Here is a 19554-nt window from a genome sequence, read left to right as displayed (position 1 = left end):
TCATGGTATTTCACTCTGCTCAGGTGTCCACAGCCTGGGCTAATGAGGCCCATCCATCAGGCCAGGGGAGATGCTGGAGCCCAGAATTTCTCATTAATGGGCTGAGGCTGCTGCTTCAGACACTGGTGGGAATTTTCAGGGGAGCTTGGCATATGAGGGTGGTGTATCCTAGTTTTCTTTAGTGGACTCCACTCTTCTTACCAGCCCAGGGGTGTGGAACAACAGTGTTTTAAATTCCTAAGTCCACCTCCTTCCTACCAGGTGTTTGCAGCAAAACACATAGCAGTTTGCATGTACCAGCTGTGTGACTTTAACTAAATTAATTAACCTCTCTGAGTCTCAAACATGTCCTCTATAAAATGTAAGGGGATAGTACCCACTTTGTGGGGGGAAGGGTTGGAGGATTAAATAAAATGATGACATCAGTAATAAAGAGTAGTGGGTAAGGCCTGGGACTAGGTAGGGTGGCAGTTACAACCCCACCGTCTGCTGGCTGTGATGGAGACTGCTGACTGGCTCCCTGCATTTGTTCTTCCCTTCTCTCTCAGAAAGTGCTCTCATATTTGTTTCTTTCCTTGCTAGGCAGGAGTGGCTGAGAATAAAATCTACATCTTCCAGCTCCCTTTGTGGCAAGGTGTGATTTTCTGACTGAACAATCTGGCCAAATGGATTTGAGCAGCAGTCATGTTGACCCGTGTCAGCTGTGCTGTTAAAGGGAAGAGGAGTCGGTCCCTCTTCCCTCCCCCTTTACTTTCCTGGTGCAGGGGGAGTGCAGAGGTTGAGGGGGTGAGAGGGCAGCTTAGACTGTGTGGTAAGAGCAGTACTTGGATTGGAAGAGCAACAAAGACAGAAGCGGCCTAGGTCCCTGGGGCTGTCCCAGCTCTATGGGTAGCAAATGAGACAGAGACAGCTCTCGATTGTCAGCATCTCGGGCAACACAAACTCCATTGCACAAAACCTGGCCTCGCTGGGGACTACCTCATCCACTCCCATAGCCTGGATTCAGTGATACACTGCTCCTGTGGACTTTGACCATACAAGACATTGAGGTGAGTTTTCATAATGTGGGCATTTTTCCCCCCTTGTTTAAGGTATTTTATTAGGTTCTTGCAAATTTAGCTCAAATGAATACTTTTATACTTTCAAATTTTTAATAATGATTTTCATCTTAAAATTCTTTTTTTTTTTTAATTTTTTTTATTTTTTTATTTTTAAAATTTTAAAATCTTTAATTCTTACATGCATTCCCAAACATGAACCCCCCTCCCACCTCCCTCCCCATAACATCTTTCTGGGTCATCCCCATGCACCAGCCCCAAGCATGCTGCATCCTGCGTCAGACATAGACTGGCGATTCAATTCACATGATAGTATACATGTTAGAATGTCATTCTCCCAAATCATCCCACCCTCTCCCTCTCCCTCTGAGTCCAAAAGTCCGTTATACACATCTGTGTCTCTTTCCCTGTCTTGCATACAGGGTCGTCATTGCCATCTTCGTAAATTCCATATATATGTGTTAGTATACTGTATTGGTGTTTTTCTTTCTGGCTTACTTCACTCTGTATAATCGGCTCCAGTTTCATCCATCTCATCAGAACTGATTCAAATGAATTCTTTTTAACGGCTGAGTAATACTCCATTGTGTATATGTACCACAGCTTTCTTATCCATTCATCTGCTGATGGACATCTAGGTTGTTTCCATGTCCTGGCTATTATAAACAGTGCTGCGATGAACATTGGGGTACATGTGTCTCTTTCAATTCTGGTTTCAATATAGTGAAAATGAGTATACTACCCAAAGCAATTTACAAATTCAATGCAATCCCTGTCAAGCTACCAGCCACATTTTTCACAGAACTAGAACAAATCATTTCAAGATTTGTATGGAAATACAAAAAACCTCGAATAGCCAAAGCAATCTTGAGAAAGAAGAATGGAACTGGAGGAATCAACTTGCCTGACTTCAGGCTCTACTACAAAGCCACAGTCATCAAGACAGTATGGTACTGGCACAAAGACAGACATATAGATCAATGGAACAAAATAGAAAGCCCAGAGATAAATCCACACACATATGGACACCTTATCTTTGACAAAGGAGGCAAGAATATACAATGGAGTAAAGACAATCTCTTTAACAAGTGGTGCTGGGAAAACTGGTCAACCACTTGTAAAAGAATGAAACTAGATCACTTTCTAACACCGCACACAAAAATAAACTCAAAATGGATTAAAGATCTAAATGTAAGATCAGAAACTATAAAACTCCTAGAGGAGAACATAGGCAAAACACTCTCAGACATAAATCACAGCAGGATCCTCTATGATCCACCTCCCAGAATTCTGGAAATAAAAGCAAAAATAAACAAATGGGATCTAATTAAAATTAAAAGCTTCTGCACAACAAAGGAAAATATAAGCAAGGTGAAAAGACAGCCTTCTGAATGGGAGAAAATAATAGCAAATGAAGCAACTGACAAACAACTAATCTCAAAAATATACAAGCAACTTCTGCAGCTCAACTCCAGAAAAATAAACGACCCAATCAAAAAATGGGCCAAAGAACTAAATAGACATTTCTCCAAAGAAGACATACAGATGGCTAACAAACACATGAAAAGATGCTCAACATCACTCATTATTAGAGAAATGCAAATCAAAACCACAATGAGGTACCACTTCACACCAGTCAGAATGGCTGCGATCCAAAAATCTGCAAGCAATAAATGCTGGCGAGGGTGTGGAGAAAAGGGAACCCTCCTACACTGTTGGTGGGAATGCAAACTAGTACAGCCACTATGGAAAACAGTGTGGAGACTCCTTAAAAAATTGCAAATAGATCTACCTTATGACCCAGCAATTAAAATTCTTTTCCTTGATATTAATACTGCTGTATCTACTTTCAGTGTTAGTATATACATAAATACTTTTTTCTGTATTTTTCAACTGTTCTATGTACTAGGAATCTTTCACATTCAGCCAGCTTAAAAAAAGAGAAAAAAAATCAGAAAATCACGGACTTTGAAATTTTGCTTCATTCCCATATATTGGTATGAAATTTGGTTTTATTTTTATATTAGATTCCTTTGTATTTTCTATTTGTCAGATTTCTCCTGTTTTCTTTTATAACTTCTCTGCCATAAAAAAAAAAAATGTATTTATCTTTGGTTGTGTTGGTCTTCATTGCCATGAGGCTTTTCTCTACTTAACGGTGGCAGGGGCTACTCTTTAGTTGTGGTGTTCAGGCTTCTCATTGCAGTGACTTCCTTTTTTGTAAGTATAAATTCATTTATTTTAATTGGAGGCAAATTACTTTACAATATTGTAGTGGTTTTGTCATACATTGACATGAATCAGCCATGGGTATACATCTCTTCCCCAATCCTCAACCCCCCTCCTACCTCCTTCCCCATCCCATCCCTCTGGGTCATCCCAGTGCACCAGCCCAGAGCACCCTGTTTCATGCATCGAACCTGGACTGGTGATCTGTTTGACATATGGTAATATACATGTTTCAATGCTATTCTCCCAAATCATCCCACCCTCGCCTTCTCCTACAGAGTCCAAAATACTGTTCTATACATCTGTGTCTCTTTTGCTGTATCACATGCAGGGTTATCGTGCAGTGGCTTCTATTGTTGTCCAGCATGGACTCAGGCCAAGTGGACTCAGTGGTTAAGCCTCCGGTGTTCTAGAACACAGGCTCCGTAGTTGTGATGCATGGGCTCAGCTGCTCCATGGTATGTGGGATCCTCCTGGATCAGGGATCGAACCAGTGTCTCCTGCATCAGCAGGTGAATTCTTTACCACTGAGCCACCAGGGGAATCCCCTCTTCTTTGCTTTGTTTTTAATTAGATTCTTTGCTCATTCAGACTTTCCCCTTTGTTCTGTGCAAATTCAGACTCCTGTGTTCTTTCTCTGCTGGCTTCCCTGGAGAGAGACCCTCCTCTGAGCTTCTGAAGATGGATTTAGCTTTCTCCCTTAGCCCCTCATCCCCCACAGTCACAGGGAGTATTAACCACACAAGCTTTGGGTTACTGAGGGCTATCTCTGCACAGTTCTTCTGCTGCCCCCCTTGGGATCTGTTCTCTGAAGGTGTGACAGTTAAAAAGGCAGCTCAGAGAGGGCTGCCACTGGCTGAAGGCCACACAGCCAACAATGGCAGAGCAGGGATTTAGGTCAAAATGTGCTCTCCTGGTCACCTGTTTTGGGGAGAGCCAGGTGGCTGTAGGGTGAGCTGAGGGAGGCACCCGAAACATAAAATTGAAAGAGGCACCTCCGGGACTTCCCTGCAGGTGCAGTGGTTAAGACTCTGTGCCTCCACTGCAGGGGGCATGGGTTCAATCTCTGGTTGGAGAACTAAGATATCAATAAAAAAGAACTTTTGGCTTTCCTCATAACTCAGTAGGTAAAGAAACCACCTGCACTGCAGGAGAAGCCAGTTCCTGGGTTGGGAGGATTCCAGAGTTGGAAGATCCCCTGGAGAAGGGAAAGGCTACCCACATCAGGATTCTTGGGCTTCCCTGGTGGCTCAGCTGGTAAAGAATCTGCCTGCAATGCTAGAGACCTGGGTTTGATGCCCAGGTCGGGAAGATCCCCTGGAAAAGGGAAAGGCCACCCCCTCCAGTATTCTGGCCTGGAGAATTCCACGCACTGTATAATCTATGGGATCACAAAGAGTCGGACACAACTGAGAGACTCCACTCCACTTCACTTTAGTTTATAAAGAGGCATCTCTGTCAGCTCTACCTCCTCCTGGCTCACTAAGGGAGGGCGACCCTAGACTAGGCGACCCTAGTTCTTGAAGAACGACTGACTGTGAAAAATCTAGGGGTGTGATTTTTGACAGTTGTCATGATATGGGGGGCACTACACATGGGGGCAGGTGCCTGCTTCATCACATGCCTTAGGCTTGAATGATTTTCAAATGTTCTGCCAGATAGTTAAGTAAGTACAAACCCATTCATAATAACCTGGGTTGTTCATAATAACCCTTATCTGCACTTTGTCACCTAAATTTAGTAAAAGTTTTCCAGGGCTGCAATTATTGTGTAAACTGGAGAAGTATATATTTTTTTCTTATTCAGAGCCTAACCATGGGCTGCTCTGCAGTTTGTGGAAATCACATGATGGCCACAGTACCTCGATGGCTTTGTGAATGGCTGAGGCTGCACACTTGTGTCCTCCTGCATTTGCCAGGCTGAATCCTCAGTGATGGCACATTTGGGTGCAAGGCTGTGTGCTCATACATTTACTTACTGGAGCAAGCACTATTGTGAATATCAATACATTTGTGTTCTCAGTCATGTCCAACCCTTTGTGATCCTATAGACCCCAGGTTCCTCTGTCCACGGGATTCTCCAGGCAGGAATACCAGAGTGGGTTGCCATGGCCTCCTTCAGGGGAGCTTCCTGATCCAGGAATCGAACCTGTGTCTCATGTCTCCTGCATTAGCAGGTGGATTCTTTACCACTACTGCCACCTGAGGAACCCTTGAGTATAAATGACTTTCTCTTATTTCTTTAAAAAAATTTTTTAATGTGGACCATTTTTTTCTTGCTGTGTTATTTTTATTGTCTTACTCTTATTTTTGTAACATAGTTATATTTTTATCAATGTATTCATCTTAATTGGGGGCTAATTACTTTACAATATTGTTGTGATTTTGCCATACATTGATGTGAATCAGCCACGGTGTACATATGTTCCCCATCCTGAACACCACTCCCACATCCCTCCACATCCCATCCCTCTGTGTCATCCCAGTGCACCAGCCCTGAGCACCCTGTCTCATGCATTGAACTTGGACTGGCAATCTGTTTCACATATGACAACATACATGTTTCAATGCTATTCTCTCAGCTCATCCCACCCTCATCTTCTCCCACAGAGTCCAAGAGACTGTTCTATACATCTATGTCTCTTCTGCTGTCTCACATACAGGGTTATTGTTACCATCTTTCTAAATCCCACAGATATGTGTTAGTATACTGTATTGATGTTTTTCTTTCTGGCTTACTTCACTCTGTATAATCGGCTCCAGTTTCATCCACCTCATTAGAACTGATTCAAACGTATTCTTTTTAATGGCTGAGTAATAGTCCACTGTGTATATGTACCACAGCTTTCTTATCCATTTGTCTGCTGATGGACATCTAGTTTCTTCCATTTTTGAGCTCTTTATTGAATTTGTTATCATATCACATATCATATTTTGTTTTGATCTTGAGACATGTGGGATCTTAGCTCCCCGTGGATAGAAGCTGTACCCCCTGCATTGGAAGGTGACGCTTTAACCACTGGATGACCAGGGAGTTCACTCCCTATTTCTCTTTGTGTTCCTAGATGTTGATCTCCAGGACAGTTTTTTTTTCTGATTGAAAATTTTCCTGGGGTAGGACATATTGGTTTTAAGGCAGTTTTGTTATCCATTAGTATTTCATTTCAGGATAGTAAATGATCATTTCAAAACGTCTGCTACACCACCCTAAGAAACCCCCTTTAATGTGAGAAGGCAAATGAATATCAGTGACAGCTCCATGGACTCCTGTGTCATGCTCCAGGTAAGAATGAGAGGGCATGTAGGGGGATGCCCATTACCAGAGGCCTAAGCAGGTTCTCAATCTAACTTTGGTAGAAACAAAGTTTATTTTGATCACTGTCACATGCTCAGGACAGAGGTTCTTCTCAATTAGATCTGTACTTGGAAAAGGGGCTCTAGACTTCCACTCCCACCCCAACTAGGACTTCAGATAGGCTCACCAGAGACCAGCTCTTGGGATGGCACACCAGTTCTGGATTCACATGATAATTCATGAGGTTCACTACACTGAGTTGGTCAGATAATGCTGTATCACCCCTATCAGTTAGTTCACTCGCTCAGTGGTGTCTGACTCTTTGAGACTCCATGGACTGTAGCATGCCAGCCTTCCCTGTCCATCACCAAATCCCAGAGCTTGCTCAAATGCATGTCCATTGAGTCGGTGACACCATCCAACCATCTCACCCTCTGTAGTCCCCTTCTCCTGCCTTCAATCTTTCCCAGCATCAGAGTCCTTTCCAATGAGTCACTTCTTCCCATCAGGTGGCCTAGGTATTGTGCCAGGGTCCAGCCCCGGTGGATCCAGGGAATTCAAAGGGTGGACGGAGTCGGTGATTGATTTAGAGAGAGATAGATAAGGAAAGAATGTTGTAGATAAGAAAATAGAGGAGAGAAGAAAAGAGGCTGATGTTCCTTGGTTTATACAAAAAATCAATAAAGTCTTTAGAGACTTGCACCTTCTATGTAAGGCCACAGGTGCCCTCCCGGTCTCCCAAGGGAGTCAAGGTGCAGGGAGCCTTCCCATTAGAAATCCAGGCAAATAAGTAGACACAGTGGACTTCTGTATTCCAGATGGGAACTAGCCTGAAAGAGAGTAAGAGGAGTAGAGAATGATTGACACAGGAAGACCAAGCTGCTTTGGTGAGCGAGGCCCAATAACTTTATTTTTTAAAGGACTTTATACCTTTCCCATAATTGATGTTTTGTACATTATCTTCTGGCCTTGGAGGCCTGTGAAACATTTTAAGACCCTCTTTTGATAAAGGCTGCTCAACCAGAAAACTTATATTCCCTTGAAGTGTTTTTTCTTTATATTTTTAATCTATGTCAGCCTCAGAAAATATCAAACAAAGTTACATTTTCATGAAGCAATGCAGCGAGTTATAACAAAGAACCAATTAGCTCAAAAGTCTGATGTGGTTAGTTTCAAGGCTACACTTATTTTTCTTACATTCTATCTATGTTAACTAATGCACTCCCAGGTGCACAGTGGATAAGAGATATGAGAACTTAGTAACAAGCATTGGCTCAACAGTGAAATCTTACACCAGCACTACTGAATAACTTTAAACTCTTTGAAAGGCTTTATGTTTTAGACTTCCTGTGCCTCTCACAGTTGGGGGTGGGGGTGGCTGTAAACAATCACATGTGTAGTTGTAAAAGTCTGGGTAAGGCAAGTTAGAGAGCCATCAGAGGGGTTTGAACTGAGACACTCCTTTCAAATACAGAAGACTGAAGCCCTAAGTTAACTTTCTCCAGAGCGTGTCAGAAGAGTGGAAAATCACAGTACAATAAAATCAGGCCGAGTCTGGTTTTGGGGAGTAGATGTTCAGGAAACCTCAGGGGGAACCCCTGAAGCCAGATCACGCCTTTGAGTTTTGTCAGGCTTCCTTCCTCATGACCTTTCCCGGCAGTATTGGAGCTTCAGCATCAGTCCTTCTAATGAATATCCAGGACTGATTTCCTTTAGAATGGACTGCTTGGATCTCCTTGCTGTCCTTGATACTCTCAGAGTCTTCTCCAGAACCACAGTTCAAAAGCATCAATTCTTCGGCCCTCAGCTTTTTTCATGGTCACCCTTATAGCCCTTATTAATGTTGTCTCCTCTAAATTGAATGCATGCCATGTCATGGTGGGCTACCATCTGTGGGGTCGCACAGAGTCAGAAGAGTCTAGACATTGCTAAAAGGGAACCAGATCACCCAGACTGAGGTTGAAAAGAACTCCCCAAGGAGGCTAAATAGAGCCAACAGGGACAGAAGATGGACAGAAAAGAAAAAAAGAAAAAAAAAGGAACCAACACTGGTCACTTTATTTTTTTCACAAGCGAGGGGTTGGGGGTGGGGGTGGGTGGGGGGCAGGCAGTGATAAAGAGGAACAAGTGATCAGAGGTCACAGGTATAGACTAGCTTTTCATTAATCATCTTTCTGTACTTTGATTGGAGAAGGGAATGGCAATCCACTCCAGTATTCTTGCCTCAAGAATTCCATGCATAGAAGAGCCTGGTGGGCTACAGACCATGGGATCCTATTTTGACTTCTTTTTCCCTTGTGCATTCATTACATATAAAAACATGTTTTTTCTTCTATTATGTGATTGTGAAAAAATCACAACACACTAATGAACAGCCAAGTCATCCCTGTGGTGTCCCAATAGTAGTGAACCTAAGGCTCCAGCCATTAGGGGAACAGTGGTTAAGACCATACTTTCATTACAGGGGGCACAGGTTCCATCTCTGATCAGGGAACTAAGATTCTGCATGCCATGAGCCATGCCCCACCTCCAAAAAAAGTTTTAAAACGAAAATATAAGAACTTCTTTTTAAGTTAAAAAAAAGAAAGAAAGAAAGAAACCACACTACTGAGAACTAGGAGTGCACCAGAGGGGCCCAGACGGGTCTTTGCATGTTCAAATAAGGAGTACCTACCAGTCAACCTGAGTTGGAGTCGCTCAAGCCACTATCCCATCACTTCTGGGCTGCAAGACCAGATGACTGTGGTAAACAAGGCCTTGGCCTCCGTGGGGACAGAGGCTCACCCCACCTCCATCACCTCTGCCTCTGCAATACCATCCCTGGGGCCCCCTCTCAAGTCCTCAGTTCCTCCATCTGAAAATGGCATCCCAGAACGAGATGAGCCCAGAAGGCACTGACCACCAGAGTCTGTGTTGCTTAAAGCTGGATGACCACCCCACACTGGTGGCTTCCCATCCATCCCTAAAACCTGGTATATACAAAGAGCTCTGGATAACATATCCCAAATGTTTTTTCTCTGCTTGTCTCCTGTGCCTTTCTCAGCCTCCTCTGCTCACGTTGCCTAGCACCTACATGCACAACTCGGCTTTCTGATGGCAAAGAACCCTCCTGCTAAAGCAAGAGACACAGGTTCGATCCCTGGGTTGGGAAGGTCCCCTGGAGAAGGAAATGGCAACCCACCCCAGTATTCTTGCCTGTAAAGTTACATGGACAGAAGTGCCAGGGGGCTACAGTCCACGGGGTTGCAAAGAGTCACACAGTACTGAGCAACTAAACAACAACATCATGGGCAAGTGGCTCAGTTCTCTCACATTTTCTTTATGCTCTGGGCCGGGGCATCTGAAGGTTAGCACTACTGCCATTGCAGCTGCATAATTGTCCGCCTTGGGGACTGTTCCGTGTGCTGCAGAAATTTAGCAGCATCCCTAGTCAGCAATCACTTGCCAGCAGCATCCCTCATTCCCCACTTTCCCTAAGTTATGAGACCTACTGCTTTCAACTCAATCCCATGAATAAATCTATATTCTCAGAATTATATGTTCTGCCCTGACCTGGCCTGATTCAAGCCTCCACCTGCCCTCATGTCCTCTCCACCTAGGAATCTATCAGGCATCTCACACTTGCAAAATTGAAAGCTGAACCCATGGCCCTGTTTCTCCTGCCAAAATCAAATCTGTCAACCCAGGAATGATGCAGCAAATCTCTGTTGCAGTGCCTGCTCCAGATGCCAGAAGCAACAGCCTCCTCACCGAGCTGTAACAATGGCTCCAGTAATCATTATGTGTCTGGACCAAAACAGAAATGAAGCTCCACTAGGGATGTGTCTGGAGATTAAAGTACAGATCTGATGCTGTAAAGAATGGCACTATATAGAAACATGGAATCACATGTCCATGAATCAAGGTAAGTTGGATGGGGGTCAAGCAGAAGAGATCAAGAGTAAACTTCAACATCTTAGGATTCAGGAAACTAAAATGGATTGGAATAAGCAAAGTGTAGGGGGGAAAAAAATGTGTAAATGGCCCAGAGAAGCACGATGGTGTGATCGTTCCCCCAGAGCCAGCCATTTTGGAGTGTGAAATCAAGGGAGGGGATGGAATTCCAGCAGAGCTACTTAAAATCCTAAAAGACAATGGTATCAAGGTGCTGCACTCAAGACATCAGCAAATCTGGAAAACAGAGCAATGGCCACAAGCCTGGAAAAGGTCAATCCTTATCCAAATTCCCAAGAAGGTTAGGACTAAAGAACATTCAAACCACCACAGAATTGTGCTTGTATCCTATGCTAATACAGTTGTGCTTAAAATCCTTCATGCTAGGCTTCAGGATTACATGAACTGAGAAATTCCAGATGTTTAAGGTAGGTTTAGAAACATCAGAGGAAACGGAGCTCAAGTTGTCACCATTTGCTGGATCACAGAAATAGCAAATTAACTCCAGAGAAACCTCTACCTCTTTTTCACTAAACACTCTATAAAGTCTTTGGTTGTGTGGATCATAACAAATTGTTGAAAACTCTTCATGAGGTGGGAATACAGGACCATTTTTACCTGGATCCTCAGAGACCTGCAGGCAGATTAAGAAGCAAATATTAGAACCACATATGGAACAACTGACTGGTTCAGGATTGAGAAAGGATGACAAGGCTGTTGATTGTCACTTTGCCTATTTAACTTAAGCGCAGAACATATCAGGAGAAATGCCAGGCTGATGAGTTACACCTGGAATCATGATTGTGGGGAGAAATGTCAACCACCAAAGATATGCATATGAATACCACTCTAATGATAGAAAACGAAGAGGGACTAAAGTACCCTTGATGAGGGTAAAAGAGGACAGTGCAAAAGTAGGCATAAAACTCATTTTAAAGAAACCCAGATCATAATATTGGATTCCATTACTTCATGGCAAATAGAAGGGGGGAAAGGGAAAGCTGTGCCAAATTTTCTCTTCCTGGGCTCTCAACGCACTGCAGATGGTGACTATAGCCATGATATTAGAAAACAAATGCTCATTGGCAGGAAAGCTTGGACAAGCCTAGACAGTGTGTAAAACAGCAAAGCTACCACTTTGCTGACAAAGGTCCATACAGCTGAGGATATGGTCTTTCTAGAGGTAACATATGGTTGTGAGAGATGGACCATAAAGGAGGCAGAACGCTGAAGAACTGATGCTTTCTGAATTGCGGGGCTGGAAAAGACCCGTGAGAGTTCCTTGGACAGCAAGGAGAACAAACCAGTCAATCTTGAAGGAAATCAACCCTGAATAGCCATTGGAAGGACTGCTGCTGAAGCTGAAGCTCTAATACTTTGGCCACCTGATGTGAAGAGCCAACTCACTGGAAAAGACCCTGATGCTGGGAAAGATGGAAGGCAGAATGAGAAGCCAGAGTCAAGGATGAGAAGGTTGGATGGTATCACAGAGGCAGTGGATATGAACCTGGGCAGACACCAGGAAATGGTGGAGGACAGGGAGACCTGGCGTGCTGCCATCCACAGCTTCATGAAGTGTCAGATACGACTTGGCCACTGAACAATCACAAGTAAGTGTCCTAATTTCATTCTTTTACCTCTAGCTGTCAAGATTTTCCAGCATCACTTGTAGAAGAGGTTATCTTTTCTCCATTGCACATTGCTGCTTCCTTTGTCATAGATGAGGGGACCGTTTGGGCATGAATTTCTGTCTGTGTTTCTGTCGTGTTCCATTGGTCCATATTCCTGTTTCTGTTTCAGTTCCATGCTGCACTGATTACTATAGCTCTTTAGTAAAGACTGAAGTCAGGGAGTCTGAATCCTCCATCTCTACTTTTTCTCTCTCAAGACAGCATACTTCTTTAAGGTCTTCTCTATTTTCATACAAGTTGTAAAAAAATTTTTTTTTCTATTATCTGTGAGAAATGCCATTGGTACTTTCATAGGACTGGCACTGAATCTGTAAACTGCATTTTGTAGTGTAGCCATTATCACAATATTGGATGCAGGGGGCACTCTGCAGAAAGAGAGAGGCAGTGGAATGTCCCTAGCAAAGCCGAGGGGTCCCAAGGAGAGGTGAGCCTGATGTCCACCAACCCAGCCCATTGGCAAGCAAGAGACAATCAGACGCAACAGGGGTTCTGTCTAAGCAGTTCCGCTTTATTGCCACAACCTCTTGGTTTATATAGGCAAGCAAGGGGCTTTGCGAGGGACTTTCCATAGTTGCACCAATCACGTTAAAGGTCAAATTGTAATATGCCATAGTTGCACCAATCACGTTAAAAGTCAAGTCTTAATATACCATAGCTGCACCAATCACGTTAAAGGTCAAGTCGTCATGCGTTTCATTGTAACAGGAGTCTATGATGACCACGAGCTGTCCACGTGCACGGAACTCAAGAGAGCCAATCAAAAGTTTTGATGAAAAACTTAAGCCACGCCCTCATCTCTTCCGCCAGGCACCATCTTAGCTCTAAACCGCAAAGCTAGCCCTTCTTTTTCAAGGTTTCCCACTTAGGGCCCCACATCTCCCCCTTTTTTATTTTATTTAAGCCCTTGAGACATTTGTATTGATGTTCTGTAGAAGAAGGCATAAAGCTGTAGGTGGCCAACCTCCAGCCTCACCAGCCCCTCTCATGGCTGTGCCTGTCTTAGGTTGCCCTCCTCTGAGGGTCTTACCTGTAATTGGCTATCCAGCCACCTCTTGGGGGCTAGGCAGAATCTCTCTAGATGATGGGCATCTGGAACTATTTATCTGTCTCAGTGAATCTCTTGAAGGGCTAAATTAATCCAGGGGTTTTGTGGGTGCCCAGTGTGGGGCTCCTTTTCCATGACCTGGGCAAGCATAACTTCTTTGCTGTAAGTGCCTACTGCAGGCTGTGAGATTTTTTACCTTTAACATTACAAGCGGAATAACAAAAACAAGCAAATAGAAGGCATTTTTAAACCAGGTAAGTGGACTTTGTACCCAGTCCAATAGATCCGTTGCTCCCTTTTTCACCTGTTAGTGTCTCATTTAACACTGGAAAAGCTGACAAAAGCTGGGGTATCTCATATCACAGTCTATGTGTGCCAAGACACTCAGTGTCTCAATTGCTCTGGCATGGAGATCAAGCTGTTGTTGGAGTCCCTATATGGTGAATCTCAGGTGTTCCAGCTGGTTTGAAATCCTTGTGCAGAGGCAGTGGACATGCCATTCACAACCTCGATGGTCAGAGCTTGTTGAACTCAATGGATGCTGACACTGTTGACCCTCATGGTTGACGGCCTTGTGTGTCATTAAACCCAGACTTTAAAGATTCTAAAAACTGTTTCACAGCCATGGCAATGATGAAGGTCAGCAAGGAGAGGATAGGTAATCCGACGATCACCAGGAGCAGTGTCCACCAGGGTCGCCTCATCGATGATCTGAAAGGAGAGAAAAGATCGCCTCAGAACTTTTTGTTCTTGGGCTCAATATGTGAGTGTCTCTTTAATCTGTCAGATTTTGAGATTTGACCCCTCTCTTGTAGTGTAAATTTAAGATTCCTTGCTGGCACCCATATAGGGCTGGGGTCCCCAATGGGGAATATGCATCCGAATCCTCTTCCCATTGTAAGGAGTGGATGGGGCCCCTTCCACTGGCCAGTGATAGGACCTTTCCATCTCACTTGTATTTCAGGTTTTGTTTCTTGGTTAGACCAATGCTTTTGAAAACATGGTATAGGTTCATTTTTTGAAAAATTTAAAATGTTTAGAATAAAGAGTGCCAATTCCAAGTTGCCGGTGAGGGCTTATTCCCCCTTTTTGTTTTCGTAATTGAGCCTTTAAATTTTGATGGTGCCACTCAATTATGGCTTGTCCCTGGGGGTTATGTGGGATTCTGGTGTTATGACGAATGTGCCATTGTTGGAAGAATTTCTGTAACCTCTGGCTGATGAAGCGAGGGCCATTATCTGTTTTTATTTGATGGGGAAGGCCCAAGGTCACAAAACATTGTAAAAAATGGCTTTGAGCATGTTTTGCTTTTTCTCCTGTGTGGGCAGTAGCCCAGCAGGCATGAGAGTAAGTGTCAATAGACACAAAAACATACTTAAGTTTTCCAAAAGGAGAATAATGGGTCACATCAGTTTGCCACAGCACATTGGGTTTTAGCCCTCGAGGGTTTACTCCTGGGGGATGTAAAGGCGGTACTTGTAGATAAGGAAGACAGGATTTACAAGTATGTATAATTTTCTTTAATTCTCTAATAGGGATCTATGGAAACCTTTTATGTAGCCCTCTCCAATTTATATGAGTAAGATCATGAAGATCATAGGCATCTTGTAAGTTACAAGCTTGGATTGTAAGGGAGGCTGCTCTATCGGCCAGGGAATTTCCCATTGAAAGCAATCCAGGTAAATGTTGATGACCCCTAAGATGGTGTACATAAATGGGGTTAACCCGTTCAAGTAACAGGGCACGTGCTTGTATCATAAGGGGAGTAATAGGATTGTTATCTAGCTGTATGTGAGAATTTAGCAATCCTGGAAGCAAGTTTAAGACTGTCAGAAAACAGATTCATGGGTTCAGGGACTTTTGTGAGCACCATGACAACAGCAAATAATTCTTTAAACTGTGCGGACCCCTCACAAGGCCCAAAATACTCTCGTATATGTTCATCTGGCTATTGTGATTGCTGTGGTGGCTGGAACACGACGACTGCTGCACCATTCTTTCCCCCATCAGAAAAAACATTGAAGATATCTGGTATAGGCTTAAAGAGAAATAGTTGGGGAGCCCTCCAATCTAGGCAACCAAAAGAAGGAACCCATTTGTGTGGCCCATAATGACAGTCAAGGATGCCTAGGTACCCCTCCAGGGCTAAAGCTATTCTCCCATTGTTTCTTTGAATCCATTCAAAATCTGATAGTCTATGTGGGATAACAATCTTATCGGGTTCATGTGCATGGCATCAGACTGCGATATCTCTTCCCTTCTGTATTAAGTCAGCCATTTGATCTATACTGGTATAGACTCGGGGAGTTCCCCCCAAGGATATGTGAACCCATTGTAGAGGCTTCCCCCCCAACCCGGACCAAGGCTGCCATAATTAAGGACGGACTAGGCAGGACCCACAATTGTAGACTCTCTTCAGGATATACCTGGTAAGCTGGGCCACATTGAGGGCCTTTTGTCTTGAAAGATCTTTTTATGGGAAGGAAGAAGGGCTATCTCATCATTGGGCAGTCTATCTTTTAATAGATAAAGAGGGGCAAGAGTTGACCTGCTGAAACAGGGATCCAGCGTCGTAGCCAATTGAGTTCTCCCAAGACCCGTTGTAGGCCAGTCAGGGAGTAGGAATCTTGGATGTATAGCTGAGGTTTTAGGGGGATCACACCTTCTAGGGACAGCTGAGATCCAAGAATCTTAAAAGGTGGGACAACCTGACTTTGTCAGAGGATATATGGAGTCTCCCTTTTGATAGACACTTTCATAAAATTTTATATGCTTCTGTCATCTGTTCAGCAGTAGGGGCACCCAAGATGATATCATCCATGTAAACATACAATTTAATATATGTCAGACCCCTAACTGTCTGGAGAAGATCTTTTACATAATTTTGACAATAGGCAGGGCTGTTTGTCATTCCCTGTGGTAAAACTGTCTATTCGAAATGCTCATCAGTCCTCTTGAAGTTAGTGGAGGGTACTGAAAAGGCAAACTTTTCACAATCTTGGGATTGTAGAGGTATAGAAAAGAAACAGTCTTTAATATCTGTTACCGTAAGACATAGATTACTAGGAATAGCTGGTATCCAGGGTAACCCCCTTAGGGGTGTCCGTTGGATGATCATTCTCTCATTGATCTTTCTAAGATCTTGTAACCTCCTCCATTTTCCCGAGGATTTCTTAATTACAAATATCGGGGTATTCCAAGGGCTAGTAGAAGGGCGGATATGTCCCAAATTTAGTTGTTCAGAGACGATTTCTCTAAGGTCTTGTAGCTTAGTGGATGGAAGAGGACGCTGCTCCACCCATATTGGGGGTCCAGGTTTCCATTGTATAAGAGGAACCTGGGGGCAGTGGCCCTTAGGATTGGGAGGCACCTTCCATTGGGTTAGAGGCTCTCCCTTGTGAAGCTGATCAAATTCGGGATCTCCTCTATAGTTTGGTATGGGAGAATGTTTATAATGTTGATATTTTTCCTCATTAAGGTCATCATAAAGGCCCTTATAATCCATGGTAATATATACATCTGCTTGTCCCAAAATATCCTGGCCAAGCAGATTTGCATTCAATCCAGAAGCTATCAGGGGCCAAACGTCTCCTGTAGAACCATCAATATCTTTCCAGGGGAGCCACTCAGCAGTCTCCTTACATTGAGTGTCCCCCCCAACGCCCAATAATTGAGGGCCAGGGACCAATTTCCATCTAGGTGGGACCTCCTCTGCCCTGAGTACTGTCTGATCAGCTCCTGTATCGATCAGACATCGAAATCTCTTTCCTCCCATGGTAATATCCATTTTAGGCCTTAATCCAGGCACAATAGGCACAGTCCAATTGGCTCTGGGGGGCTCTTTGGCCTTAGTGATCCCCCTTAGCCTTGTAGGGGGTTGGAGCAAGCTGCATCTAGGGAAGGGTTTTGAAGGAACTTTTCAATATAATCTGGAGAGAAATGAGGTCCCCTTTTGGGTGATGGGGCTGGGGGTTGCCCCTCATCTAGTTTAGAGGCTTGCCTTCATTCTCAAATTTAGATTTGCACTCTGCCCTCCAGTGATATCCCTTCCTACATCGCAGGCATGGAGTAGTGGGGGGGTCTCCGACCAGCAGGCCCTCCCCCGCCTTGAGGGCACTCCCTCTTAAAGTGTCCCTCTTGTCCGCAGCCAAAGCATTGACCCAATTTTGGGGGGACTAGGGGTCCCTTAGGGGTCCTCTCCCCCCCAGAGGCCGTCATAGCGGAGAGGGCCTTGGTCATCGCCTCGGTAAGAGCTTCAGTCTGAGCCTGAAGGGCAGTCAAAATAGAGCGGGTCTGATGGCTCTGTGTCCCCACGTCTTTGGTGGCTACAATCCATCACTCCATAGAGTGGTCTTTCTGTCCTGTGCAAGCCAACTTATGGTCTGAGTTCATCTCTTCCCAGACTAATGGTCTAACAAATTGATCTCTCAGGGGCCCCGGAGGGAATTTCCTCTGTATACTCTTTTCCACCCAATTTATGAAGTGGAGAGGTCTTCATTATTTTTTTTGAGTGATGCCCGATATAGGGGGCTCACTGGGGCCCTCCACAAGCTTTTTCCAGGCGGCCAGGCATATGGACCGCACCTGATCTGTATAAGGAGCAGGAATGGTGGCCTGTTGAGGTCCCATACTCCATTGATCTGCCATCCCTGACAACATCCCAAATGTCACCAGGATAGCGGGATTGGCAGCTTGATTTCTTTTTGCCTGAGCATGACACTCTTCCTTGAGAAAGGCACACCATTTGATATAGGTATTCCTGGGGAGCACTGCCTTACATAGCATCTTCCAGTCCTGGGTCATACAAGGTTGATGAGCCAGGCCCTGGAGAATAGTTTCTGCCCACGGGGAGTTCGGGCCATCCTCTGCCACTGCCTTTTTGAGCTCTTTTAAATCATTGGCCTCCCAGGGGTACCAGGCTGCCGGCCTATTCCACCCCGGGTTAACATTTACAGGAAAGGCTTGAGTCGGGCCAGTAAAAGGCAGCGAGGATCTCCACGGGTCTCTGATATAGGTTCTCCCTTTCCAAAGTGACCTCATTGTCTTTCCCACCCAAGGTGCCCCCAGAATTTCCTCAAATGGGGGAGGCAGGAAGGGGCACAGATCTCTCCCCTGGGCTCCTGGTCTCGGGACATCAGAGGGGTCCCTATTCTCTTTTGCCCCTTTATCATCCCCAAAAGGCTCCCATGGCCCACTATTCGCTCTAGAGTATTTATTCCCTACAGTCTCTTTTGCTATGTTTTGGTCGGACATGACTCGTTCCTCGTCTAACTTTTCCCATAGTTTTCTTGATTTTGAATTGGGGGTACCCATACCAGTGACATGCTCCTCGCTCCATGAGAAGCAGAGCTTGAGGGCCAAAATGGTCAGACAGAACCTTAAGGGGGGCTTCTCACCGTGTTGAGCCTCTCATTGCCTAGCAAGGGTTTGTACTCGATCCCAAGTGTCCCAAGAAAACAGATTGGCTGAAGCAACCCAGGGGGCTAACTGTACAATGGCCTAAGTGTCAGAAATCTCAAGTCCTCTGCTTATGAGCATATATCTCAGTGCCCTGAGTGCAGGCTCATCAGATTTCCCGATGTTATTTCCCATGCTGCTGAAAGAGAATAGAAAGAAAAGTCTTTGAGGACAACCACCAAAAATCCTACCGGGAGTGGTGGCAGCCAGAAAGCTGGGCTTGTGGTATGCTTTTGAAACTGTGTATGTGCCTGCATTGTTACACAGAAGTTTTCTTGCTGGGGGTGGGCACCCTAGAAGTTTCTAGCCTGTTCCGTGACCCTCTTATCCTGTCACAGGAGTCTTCAAGTGGCAGGCGCCCTAATGGCCTTTAAGTGCCTGACCCATGCCCACAGGGAAGATTCTAGCCCACGTTCTCAGTTAAGAATGATTAAAGGACCAATACAGTATACTAACACATATATATGGAATTTAGAAAGATGGCAATGATGACCCTGTATGCAAGACAGCAAAAAAGACACAGATTTGTTTAACGGACTTTTGGACTCAGAGGGAGAGGGAGAGGGTGGGATGATTTGGGAGAATGGCATTGTAACATGTATACTACCATGTAAGAATCGAATCGCCAGTCTATGTCCAACACAGGACACAGCATGCTTGGGGCTGGTGCACGGTGATGACCTGGAGAGATGTTATGGGGAGGGAGGTGGGAGAGGGGTTCATGTTTGGGAACGCATGTACACCCGTGGTGGAGTCATGTCAATGTATGACAAAACCAATACAGTATTGTAAAGTAAAATAAAGTAAAAATAAAAATTTATTTAAAAAAAAAAAGAATGATTAAAGG

Source organism: Ovis aries, chromosome Y, assembly GCF_016772045.2.
Source record: "Ovis aries strain OAR_USU_Benz2616 breed Rambouillet chromosome Y, ARS-UI_Ramb_v3.0, whole genome shotgun sequence".
Lineage (NCBI taxonomy): Eukaryota > Metazoa > Chordata > Mammalia > Artiodactyla > Bovidae > Ovis > Ovis aries.
This window is presented reverse-complemented; position numbering follows the sequence as displayed.